Source organism: Bos indicus x Bos taurus, chromosome X (genome assembly GCF_003369695.1).
Source record: "Bos indicus x Bos taurus breed Angus x Brahman F1 hybrid chromosome X, Bos_hybrid_MaternalHap_v2.0, whole genome shotgun sequence".
Taxonomy (NCBI): Eukaryota; Metazoa; Chordata; class Mammalia; order Artiodactyla; family Bovidae; genus Bos; species Bos indicus x Bos taurus.
This window is the reverse complement of record NC_040105.1, coordinates 138,099,058-138,112,536: the sequence shown is the minus strand read 5'-3', so window position 1 is coordinate 138,112,536 and position 13,479 is coordinate 138,099,058.

The following is a 13,479-nucleotide window of genomic DNA, read 5'->3' as shown; positions in this document are numbered from 1 at the left end:
GACATGACTTAGCAGCAGCAGCAAACATGAAAGTAGGTCTCTACCTCCATAAAAGATCATTGTGAAAGGTTAGAAGAATTCCCATTAAAGTTAGAATGAAGGCAAGGATAACCTTGCTAAGTATAACCTGTCACTACTATTATTTCTCATTGTCTTAGAGGCCATAGACAAAGCAATAAGACAATTCTGTTAGAATTGAAAAGAAACAATATCATCATTGTTTTTAAACAAAATAACCTATTAGAAAATCTACAAAAAACTAAAACTACTAAAACCAAGAGAGTTTACAAGATTGCTATATACGATATATTTTTTTATTTTATTAGTAGCAACCAATTTAAAATTTTTTTAAATTGTTCACCATAAATTTCAAAACTCCATGGTATCTAGGAGTGAATAGAGTAAAAGTTATATAAGATCTTCATGAAGATAATACATAGGATATGAAAGACCTAGATAAATGATAAATCTAGATAAATCTAGTCCTGTTCATATGTGAAAATTATATATAGATGTCAGTTCTCCTCAAACTGACATTTATTCATTGAAATTCCAATCAACACTCCAACTGGAATTAATAATAAAGGGTTAAGAATAGAAAAAAATTATCTTAGACAAAACCAGGGAATCTGGCCCTAGTAGATGTTAAGACTTAAAAGGAATAGTATATTATGTTTTACATGTGGTACAGGTATAGATTAGAATGTCAATAAACAGTCTATGTACATATAGGAACTTGACATATGAAAGAGGGGGGATTATAATTCAGTGGTGAAAAACACGGATTATTTAAAACATTGTACTTTCCAGGTTGAAAATGAGACCATTAGAAACTACACCTGACTCACTGACACAAAATAAATTTCAACGATTTAAAGACCTAAGGGAGATGTTGTAAAACTTTTAAGAAACAAATATAAGAGACTCTAGGAGACATAAGAAAGGATTTATTAAATTCAACACGAAAGGCACAAACCATGGAGGTCAAAATTGATGTTTGATTAATATTTAAATTTAAAACTTCTATATGAAAAAGGCCATCATTAAAAGGTCACAATATCAGCCACAGACTAGGAAAACATATTTGTATTATAAAATACATTTGTATGATAGTATTTATTGTTTTAATATATCAGTATCTAGAATATACAAAGTGAAAGTGAAAGTGTTAGTCACTCCATCCTGTCTGACTCTTTGCACCCTATGGATGCCTCTGTCCGTGGAATTCTCCAGGCCAGAATAACTGGAGTGGGTAGCCTTTCCCTTCTCCAGGGGATCTTCCCAACCCAGGGATCAAACTCAGGTGTCCCACATTGCAGGCGGATTCTTTACCATCTGAGCCACCAGGGAAGTCCCAAATATACAAAGAGCTCACTAAAACTCAAAGAAAAAGACAACACCATAGAAAAATAGATGGAGAGAGAGGAAACCAAATTGGCCAATAGATAATATAAAAAAATATGTGCAACCTCACTCAAAATCAGAGAAATACAAAGATACCCAGTTCCTAATCCCTGGCAATCTGCAATTATCACCCTATATGACAAAAAGGACTTTGCTGATGTGATTAAGTTAAATATCTTGAGATACAGAGATTATCCTGGATCATCTGTGATTGTAATGACATCCCTAAATGTAATTACAATTGTCCTTATAACTAGGAGGCTATAAGAAGTAGTACTCCATTTTCTGATGTTTGACTGCTGACAGCCTTTAAGCTTGATCCCTTTCTCTTCTACTTTCTGCCTCATATCTGAGCAAGCTGATAAGAAAACCTGAGTGCTTCCTCCTTTGGCAGTGATGGGAAGAGTCAAACCACATAAGCCCCTACCTGTGCACAGGACCTCTCACCCTAGCTCCACTCCCTAACCATCACCACAATAAAAAAATCATTCATCCACTCATTTGTTTATTTGTTTGGTTGTTTAAAAAGGAAGAAAAAGAGGGAGATTCCCTGGCAGTCCAGTGGTTAAAACTCCACGCTTCCAAGGCAGTGGGCATGGGTTTCATCCCTGGTCAGGGGCTTCCCTGGTGGCTCAGTGGTAAAGAATCTGCCTGCAATGCAGGAGACTGGGGCTTGATCCCTGGGTCAGGAAGATCCCTCAGAGGAAGGCATGGGAACCCACTCCAGTGTTCTTGCCTGGAGAATACCATGAACAGAGGAGCCTGGAAGGCTGCAGTCCATAGAGTCACAAAGAGTCGGACACGACTGAAGCAACTAAACAGCAACAGCAGCAGGGAACTAAGATCCCACATATTGCATGGCCAAAAAAAAAAAAAAAACTAAAAAAAAAGAAAGAAAGAAAGTCAAGCCAGCCTCCTCTCCTTGCTCTCTCAAGTCATTTTCGGACTTGCTTGAGACATTTGCCCTGCTCTGTCCAGTTCAGTTCAGTTCAGTTGTTCAGTCATGTCCAACTCTTTGCAACCCCCTGGACTGCAGCACGCCATGCCTCCCTGTCCATCACTAACTCCTGGAGTCTACTCAAACTCATGTCCATTGAGTCGATGATGCCATCCAACAGCCTCATCCTCTGTCGTCCCCTTCTCCTCCCGCTGTTAATCTTTCCCAGCATCAGGGTCTTTTCAAATGAGTCCGTTCTTCACATCAGGTGGCCAAAGTATTGGAGTTTTAGTTTCAACATCAGTCCTTCCAATGAACACCCAGGACTGATTTCCTTTAGAATGGACTGGTTGGATCTCCTTGCAGTCCAAGGGACTCTCAAGAGTCTTCTCCAATACCACAGTTCAAAAGCATCAATTCTTCAGCACTCAGCTTTCTTCACAGTCCAACTCTCACATCCATACATGACCACTGGAAAAAACATAGCCTTTACGAGATGGACCTTTGTTGGTAAAGTAATGTCTTTTAATATGCTGTCTACGTTGGTCATAATTTTTCTTCCAAGGAGTAAGTGTCTTTTAATTTCATAGCTACAGTCACTATCTGCAGTGATTTTGGAGCCCCAAAAAATAAAGTCTCTCACTGTTTCCACTGTTTCCCCATCAATTTCCCATGAAGTGATGGGACCGATGCCATGATCCTAGTTTTCTGAATGTTGAGCTTTAAGCCAGCTTTTTCACTCTCCTCTTTCACTTTCATCAAGAGGCTCTTTAGTTCTTCTTTACTTTCTGCCATAACGGTGGTGTTATCGGCATATCTGAAGTTATAGATATTTCTCCTGGCAATCCTGATTCCAGCCTGTACTTTATCCAGCCCAGCGTTTCTCATGATGTACTCTGCATCAAATTTAAATAAGCAGGGTGACAATATACAGCCTTGATGTACTCCTTTTCCTATTTGGAATCAGTCTGTTGTTCCATGTCCAGTTCTAACTGTTGCTTCTTGACCTGCATACAGGTTTCTCAAGAGGCAGAGCAGGTGGTCTGGCATTCCCATCTCTTGAAGAATTTTCCACAGTTTGTGGTGATCTACACAGTCAAAAGGCTTTGACATAGTCACTAAAGCAGAAATGGATACTTTTCTGGAACTCTCTTGCTTTTTCGATGACCCAACGGATGTTTTCAATTTGATCTCTGGTTCCTCTGCCTTTTCTAAAACCAGTTTGAACATCTGGAAGTTCATGGTTCACATATTGTTAAAGCCTGGCTTGGAGAATTTTAAGCATTACTTTACTAGCATGTGAGATGAGTGCAATTGTGTGGTAGTTTGAGCATTCTTTGGCATTGTCTTTCTTTGGGATTGGAATGAAAACTGACCTTTTCCAGTCCTGTGGCCACTGCTGCATTTTCCAAATTTGCTGGCATATTGAGTGCAGCACTTTCACAGCATCATCTTTTAGGATTTGAAATACCTCAACTGGAATTCCACCACCTCCACTAGCTTTGTTTGTAGTGATGCTTCCTAAGGCCCACTTGACCTCACATTCCAGGATGTCTGGCTCTAGGTGAATGATAACACTATTGTGATTATCTGAAAAGGCTCAATCGTGTAAGTAATAAAGCTTTTCATTACCCTTTGGTGTCTGCACAGAATCATCAATCTTGACATCCAAACCCATTTAGGAGTCGGAGGGTCCCCTCTTGTGTCTTTAGGATAGTCACAACAGAGACAGGAGATTTGCACAGAAGAACAAAGCAACGTGACAAAAGCAAGATGCTACACTGCTGGCTTTGAAGGTGAAGGAAGACATGACGAACCAAGGGATGAAGGAATGCAGGTCTAGAAGCTGGAAAAAGCAAAGCATCAGACTCTAGAGTGTGGAGGAGTGCAACCCAGTCAGCAACTTCATTTAAGCCCAGTGAATTTGATTTCAGACGTCTGACCTCCCAAACAGCAAGAGAATCAATGTGTATTGTTTTAAATCACCAAAGTCATAGTAACTTCTTACAGCAGTCCTAGGAAATCAGGAAATGACATCAAATGTAGCTCAGATGATAAAGAATCCACCTGCAATGAAGGCAGACCTGGGTTTGATTGCTGGGTTGGGAAGAACCCCTGGAGAAGGGCATGGCAACCCACTCCAGTATTTTTGCCTAGAGAAGCCCATGGACAGAAGAGCCTTGCAGGCTCCAGTCCATAGGGTCATAAAGAGTAGGACACGACTGAGAGACTAACACACACAGAGGTACTAATATAGTCACTCTGTTCACCAGCACCATTGACAGCTGTTTGTTTGTTTTTCTTTAATGTCAGTTGCCTTTAAGAATGTCTTTGATGGAAGAGTGAAAATTACTTTTTTGAATTTTTAAATTGTATTTATTTCTATTTTTGGCTTCACTGGGTCTTTGCTGCTGTACATGGACTTTCTCCAGTTGTGGCGAGCAGGGGCTACTCTGTAGTTGCAGTGTGTGGGCTTCTCATTGTGGTGGCTTCTCTTGCGGAGCACAAGCTCTAGGCTTGCAGGCTTTACTAGTTACGGCACACGGGCTTAGTTGCTCCATGGCATGTGGTATCTTCCCAGACCTGGGATCAAACCTGTGTCCCCTTCATTGGCGGGCAGATTCCTAGCCACTGGACCACCAGGGGAGTTCCCAGTGAAAATCATTAATGTAATAAACACTGACCCTTGAGTACCTGGGTTTTTAATATTTTGTATGACAAAATGAGAAGTATGCATAAAACATTTCCACTGCATCCTGAATTATAAGAACTGCCTCAAAGACAAACTCTTGTACAATTTAAAAGCCACTTTTTTCATCAAACACCATTTGTACATAAAAGGATTACTGAGAGTTAAACTTTAGTTATTCAGACTTGGGTTCTTGGCAGACATTTTCTCTAAAATTAACAAAGTGAGCCTGTCATTTCAAGGAAAAACAACTGACAGCATTTTTGCCAATTATAAAATTCAAGTTTTCAAGTAAAAATTAGAATTTTAGAAAACTTGTATCTGCCACCATGAGCTTGATAGCTTTCCCAAACATACTTTCCTGATGAGATCAATGGTTATAGTAACAAATGTAATATTTTTACATTGTATCATGAAATGTGTCAATATTTGGAAGATCTACATGATATTTTTCAAATGATCAATGTACAATATTACAAAATCACACATAGGAAAAAAATCTATTCAAAGTGAGGATATACTGATGGGTTTTTCATGTATGAAAACACAAAAAATTCACTGATATGGTTTCAGATTACATATTGGAACTAACTTCTAAGTAACTTCCATCTGTCAAATGTTGGTATATTATCAGAGAATATCCACAATTACCTGAATTGGCTAATAAAATATTCCTGGCTTTTCCAGCTACATATATGTGTGAAGAAGGATTTTCTTCCTATTTTTCACCCAGAACAAGCAGAACAGCAGCGTGAATGCAGAAGAACTATGAAAATTCAGCTCTCTTCTATTACAAGACATTAAAGAGATTTGGGAAAGTGTAAAGCAAAGCTACTTCTTTCACTAAGTATCTTGTTCTTTTGAAAAATATAGCTCTTTTCACAAAATAATTTTTCTAACATAATATTCATTTTTAAAGAGTTCATAATTAAAGATCTTTAAATTTCTCACTTTTAATTTCTAATACAATGAATACTAATAGACATAAATCACATAAACAAAAGTTTTCTGGGGTCCTCAGTAATTTTTGAGAGTAAAACTGAAAAGTTTGAGAACTGCTGCCCTAGAGAAATGCTTAGAAAAATGGTCAAGAAAATATGTCTATTGCAGCTTTATTTCAAACAGTGAAAAATGGAGCGATTTTAAATATCCATGAAGAGGTGAATCAAGACATAAATTGTGGGACTTCCTTGGTGGTCCAGTGGTTAAGAATCCACCTGCCAATGCAGGGGACACAGGTTCAATCCCTGGCCCAGGAATTCTTCACATGCCACAGGGCAACTAAGCCCATGTGCCACAAATGAAGCTTATGCTCCCTAGAGCCTGTGCTCTGCAACAAGAGAAGCCAAGGGTTCCCAGGTGGCACCAGTGGTAATGCAGGAGGCATAAGAGATGTGGGTTCGATCCCTGGGCCAGGAAGAAACCCCAGAGAAGGAAATGGCAACCTGCTCCAATATTCTTGCCTGGAGAATCCCATGGACAGAGGAGCCCAGCGGGCTGCAGTCCATAGGGCTGCAAAGAGTCAGACACAACTGAAGCAACTTAGCACACACACACACACACACCCCACAAACAGACAATAGCCCCTCTCTCTATAACTAGAGAAAGTCCCCTTGTAGCAACAAAGACTCAGTGTAGCCAAGAATAAAAAAATAATAAATAAATATTTTTAAAAGAGATAAATTGTACAAATTCATACAATGTAATCATATATCACTGTTAAAATGAAAAAAGGAGTTGCAACTGCTAACATGGGTGAATATCAAAAACATAATGGTAGGGGAGTTGTCAATTACATGTACAGGATGATAGATTTGTATATATTTTGAAAACACATATAAGGTTAAAATATATAACAATGCTAGCTTTTGTTAAGTATATGTGCATATAATAAATTTACATACATGCAAATGGATAAGAAGAATGCCTGCCAACCTCTGGAAATAAAGGGAATTAGGAAAAGGTACAAATGGACTTGGACTTAATCCACAATGTTTTCTCTCTTTAATAATATTTTAAAATCTAAAGCAGATAGGATGAAATGCCAACACGTGCTAATTCTGGGTGATAGGCAAATGGATATGTCTGTTATGAAAGCCTCCTCAAAGGCACTGGGCCAGTGTTGCCCTCTCCCAGTTCATGTATCATAGTCATGAGGGCTCCAGAGAGGAGGGAGAGTTCCACAAGGTGGAAGAATACTCAATGGCATTCTCAGTTCTTGATTCGCTTTCAGAATATTACAGTAAATTGTTGTTCATCTCTGACTCATCAAGAGCATTTTCACTAATAGTATCTAGTTTTAAATAACCCATCCTTAAAACATGGACAAGTGCTTGAATAGATTCTTGCAAAGAACCTAAATGAAAATAGCTCTATAAATAATTGCCAATTGAAAATAAATCTAATGATCTGAGCACAAGCAGTAATAAAAGAGTGGCAGAGCTGACATTTTCCCTGCTGTGAGAGCAAGCTCTTCATAGATCACAATGAGTAATCTAGTCACATCAGACACTGTCAGCCCCCCAAACTGTAGTGATCAAGAAGAATACCTAAAAATATTTGTAAATCTATATCATACATTATTAATGATGAACATCTTCCCAAGCCTGTTATGTCCTTGAGATAATAACTTATGATCTTATGAATTCATAAGATATTTTTAAAGATTAATTCTTCTTTATATCATTCTAATTTATGTTTTGTATGTTTATAATAATATTTAAGCTAATAGTTAAAGATATAACATTGTGGGGGGAGAGAGAGAGAGAGAAACACACTGCTTGTTCAAAATCTTTTTACTGATGGGGTGTGCAATAAGAAAAACTAAAATCCACTGGTCTATACCAGGGGTGGATCCAGGCTTATGGGGCCTGAAGCTCATAACAATTGGTGGGTGTGGTCTCTTTAATTAATAGAATACAAAAGTAGATAGAGGTGAAACTTAGGCTGAGAAATCACAACAAATTATAAAACTGGAAACACTCACAAGTACCATTAGCATCACAAAATCCAGAAAAACAATGTAGTGTTTTATAGTTAACTCCATGACACCTCTATCAACTGCCAAAATTCTACAGGCAGGGAATGGGCTAATAAGAGTCGTCAGCTGCAGACACATGGCACTCCCTGTGAAAAAGAATGATTCAGAGAGTCAAGCTGCAGGCCAAGTGGATACAGCCATGGGCCCAGAAGGGAAAACGTCAAACCACAGAGGTTTATTCCCAGGCCTTGAAACCTAATGTTTGCCTAGCTAGACTTGTAAACTGCTTAGTATTGGTGACTCTTGCCTTTCATTTTCTTCTATTTTGAACAGTAATGTACATAACTGGTATCCTCTGTTCATCCCACCATTGTATTTTCAAAGCAGATACCTTGTTTTCTACTTTCACAAGTCCACGAATGAACAGAAATTTTGCCACAGAATGGATCATACTTAGAGCCTCATTCTACCTAATTTTGATGATTTCTGTGATATTTGGGACTTCTGAACTGATGAGACTTGGATGAGATTTTGGACTTGAAGTTGTAAATGTGATGAAACATTGGAGGACCTTGGGATGGAGGGAAAGTATTTTGCATGTGAGATGGACATGACTCTTTGGGGGCCAAAGGGCAGACTGTGATAGACAGAATAATGCTCCCCAAAGATATCCAGAGCCTTATTTCCAGAGTCTGTGAATCTGTTAATTTACATGGCAAGAATTTTGCAGATGTGATTAAGTGAAGGATCTAAATATGGGGAGATCATCTTAGATAATCTCAGTCAACCTAATGTAATCACAAAGGTCCTTATAAAAGAGAGGCAGGAGGGTCAGAGTCTTCGGAAGAAGATGTGACGTTCAAAGCGGGGGTCATAGAAATTTTTTGAAGATGTGATACTGTGGACTTTGAAGATGGAGGAAGGGGCCATGAGCTAAGGAATGCAAGTAGGCCCTGCTGCTGCTGCTGCTGCTAACTCGCTTCAGTCGTGTCTGACTCTGTGCGACCCCATAGACAGCAGCCCACCAGGCTCCCCTGTCCCTGCGATTCTCCAGGCAAGAACACCGGAGTGGGTTGCCATTTCCTTCTCCAATGCATGAAAGTGAAAAGTGAAAGTGAAGTCTCTCAGTCGTGTCTGACTTTTCGCGACCCCATGGAGTGCAGCCCACCAGGCTCCTCCACCCATGGGATTTTCCAGGCAAGAGCACTGGAGTGGGGTGCCATTGCCTTCTCCGAAGTAGGCCCTAGAAGCTGGAAAAGAAAAAGACTGAATTCTTCCCTAGAGCTAGAAGCCTGCCAACACCTTGAATTTAGTAAAACTGATTTCAGACTTCTGATCTCTAGAATAGTAATATCTTGTGTTGTTTAAAGCCACCAAATTCTGTGGTAATTTTTAATAACAGCTGTAGGAAACAAGTACAGTACCCCCAGAAATATGGCTCTATCAGGATTCAGAATTTCTCACTTGTTTTACTGAGATATTTCAAAATTCCTTTCCATATGGCATTAAAGCTTTATCAATAGTTTGAATAGTCTTTGTAACTCACTTGGGTTTTCCTTCTGATATTCACAAATATATTTTAGAGGTCTTAAAATGTCATTATACCCATGTTGCAAGGGTTGATGAGCCTTATAATGAGCAAGTTATCTTATGACACTCAGACTCTTAAAAGAAGAATCCAAATTGGCATGTGTATTTAAACTATTAACACTACAGGGACTTCCCTGACAGTCCAGTGGCTAAAACTTCGCACTCCCAATGCAAAGGGCCCGGGTTCAATCCCTGGTCAGGGAACTAGATCCTGCATGCCACAAAGATGGCATGCTTAAGATGCTTAAGATCAAAGATCCTGCGTGCCAAAACTAAGACCTGGTGCAGCCAAATGAAGATATTTTTTAAGTTAAAAAAATAAATTAGTACATCTATGAGATAAGCCTAAAAACAAAACATAATTATGACAATATACCAAAGAAGAAAAAACTTCAAGTATTATGGAGGCAGCTTTGTCTTCAATTATTAAGAAAAGAAGCTGTGCATTCTGCATACCACTTCTAATGTCTTGAAAGAGTACTTGAAAGTAAATCTTTTGTTCTAACCTTTCTTAACAGCTACACTGCCCTATTGACTGCAAATATTGTTCAGTGGCAGTTTATAACCACCCAAGGTCTTGTTTCAAAGTGTTGAATAAAATCACTGATAGAATTGACATATATGCACTATTGATACGATGCATAAAATAGATAATTAACAAGAACCTGCTGTACAGCTCAGGGAACTCTACTCAGTTCTCTGTGGTGAGCTAACTGTGAAGGAAATCCAAAAAAGAGGGGATATATGTCCATGTATAACTGATGCACTTTGCTGTACAGCAGAAACTAACACAACACTGGAAAACAACTGGACTCCAGTAAAAATTAATTTTCAAAAATCACTGATAGATGGCTATCAGTTAGTAAAAACCATTTACATTACATGAGGGCCCAATAATCGCCAATTAATTGGTGTTTGTCACGTCTAACGTAGAATCTACAATAATGGGGTAGTATTTGGTGTCTGGTTTATTAACTTAATTTCCCACTTTATTTTCTCATTGACTCTATTAATTCTTATAAACCAGTTTAGATAAGCAACTCCAATTTTCCATTTTTGATATTTTTCCCAGTGCTTGTATGATAACTGATCACATTTATAAATTTTGTAAAAGATTGCCATGAAATCTGTGTTCTGAAGAATGCCACCCTCCTTTCTAACCTCTGAAGAGAAAACCTCTTTCACTTAAAAATTTAATAGCTTTCTGGCTTACTTCAGTCTGTATAATAGGCTCCAGTTTCATCTACCTCATTAGAACTGATTCAAATGTATTCTTTTAAATGGCTGAGTAATACTCCATTGTGTATATGTACCACTGCTTTCTTATCCATTCATCTGCTGATGGACATCTAGGTTGCTTCCATGTCCTGGCTATTATAAACAGTGCTGCAATGAACATTGGGGTACACGTGTCTCTTTCCCTTCTGGTTTCCTCAGTGTGTATGCCCAGCAGTGGGATTGCTGGATCATAAGGCAGTTCTATTTCCAGTTTTTTAAGGAATCTCCAGACCATTCTCCATAGTGGCTATACTAGTTTGCATTCCCACCAACAGTGTAAGAGGGTTCCCTTTTCTCCACACCCTCTCCAGCATTTATTGCTTGTAGACTTTTGGATCACAGCCATTCTGACTGGTGTGAAATGGTACCTCATAGTGATTTTGATTTGCATTTCTCTGATAATGAGTGATGCTGAGCATCTTTTCATGTGTTTGTTAGCCATCTGTATGTCTTCTCTGGAGAAATGTCTATTTAGTTCTTTGGCCCATTTTTTGATTGGGTCATTTATTTTTCTGGAATTGAGCTGTAGTGGCATTGAAACATGTATAAATATCATATATGAAACAAGTCGCCAGTCCAGGTTCAATGCACGATACTGGATGCTTGGGGCTGGTGCGCTGGGACAACCCAGAGGGATGGTACGGGGAGGGAGGAGGGAGGAGGGTTCAGGATGGGGAACATGTGTAATACCTGTGGCAGATTCATGTTGATATATGGCAAAACCAATACAATATTGTAAAGTTTAAATAAATAAATAAAACAGTAAAAAATTTTTAAAAAAATAAATGTTAAAAAAAATTTAATAGCTATAACTATCCTCTTCTTTTTTAAGCAATTCAAAAGAATACTTTTCCTATCCTTCAAGACATTGATTTAGTTCATTTTCCTTTGACTTTCAGGTATTCTCAAATAAACATAGCCTGCTGGTGCCTTGTGGAGTCTTCATGAATTAATATATCCATCCAGTCTGTTTTGCTGAGAAGAGTTTATAAACAAATAAAAGCTTTTATAATATCCATTTTAAATTATGTTTGATTCTCTGTAAATACTATTGAGATAATGACTTGGGGGAAATCTGTCTTTTCCTAAACAATATTAAATAAAATTATTGTTCATCATAAAGACCACAAGGAAAACTCTTAGTTTTTATTGGTGTTAATGAATTCTAACATTCATATATGCTCTGTTGATCCTACAAATTGTGTTTTACTTTATTATCCACTTTTTCACTTCCTCTCAATGTGTGTCTAATGCTTATAATCTTCTTTCCTTTCTTTTTTCATCATTTCATTATCTATATTTTCTTGGTTATAGTGGTTCCTTTCTTTAATTTGTGACTTTTGATCTTCAGAGTGTTTGGTTTCTGTTGGATATAATGGACTTTTTAATATGTTGAAGTTCCTGCCAGTCTTCTTTTCTTCAGTTGTTGGTTTGGGCTGGCACTAGGATAGTTCCTTCCTGTCACATCCAAATTTTGGTTGGTCAATTAAATATTGAAGGAACATACACAAAATTAGGATAAAATTAAGGCATTTACAAGAGGATGTCTTATGCTACTGAATTATACTGAGCTACATAATCATTCATTTTATATCAAATTACTCTTATGTTCTACACAATGAGAGTTACATGTAGGCATTTTGTCACTGGAACACATTTCTTCAAGCCATTTTGTTGCATTAGTGGTGATTTTACATGCTATCCCATGCACAACTTTCAGACTCCATCCAGACAACATGGATCATATATACTAAAACACAGTCCAATACACTGGGATGCATAAAACATGAGAATTCATACACATATGTATTGCTGGTAATGTTGCCATAGGTTTGAGCTTGCAAACACAGGAATTCTGATAAATTCTCTTTAGTTAGATTTCCACCAAAAAAAAAAAATAGAGAGAGAGAAAAATGTTTATGGTACATTTGTAATCATTCATCAGCATTATTGATTTTATTTCTGTCAGGCAAGAATTTATGTTTCGATTAGGCACTGATAAGAACCAAATGCTTCACATAAGATTTTTCATGTCTGGTAACTAGAATAACTTTCCACAGACTTCCCATAGTTTCTGGCTGTGCACATTTCAAATTCTATTTCTCTTCCACTAGCCACACTCTCTCTGTGCCAGATGACAAAGGTACTTTTCTTATTGCAGCCCAACCTGTGACCTTGCTGATTGGGCAAAAGGAGTATTCCTGAAAAACATTCCTATATTATCAGTAATTAACTATATACATAAATTATTTTGACTCTCATAAATAATATCTTACTAAACCCAAACTCAATGCATTTCCATCAACTGTTCAGTAGCCAGATCCCCAAAATTCTCACAGCCAGTTAAAGGCCAACAATCAACAACAGGGAAAATCTGATAGAAGGCAAGGTGGAATGGAAAGAGATGGAAGCCATAATTGGTTGCTATTAAAATATCTTCTGCAAATGTTTTTTAATTTGTTTTTAATTAATTAATTAATTAGGCTTGCTGGATCTTAGTCACGGCACACTGGATCTTTAGTTACAACATGCAAACCCTTAGTTGAAGCATGTGGGATCTAGTTTCCTGACCAGGCATCAAACCAGGGCACCCTGCACTGG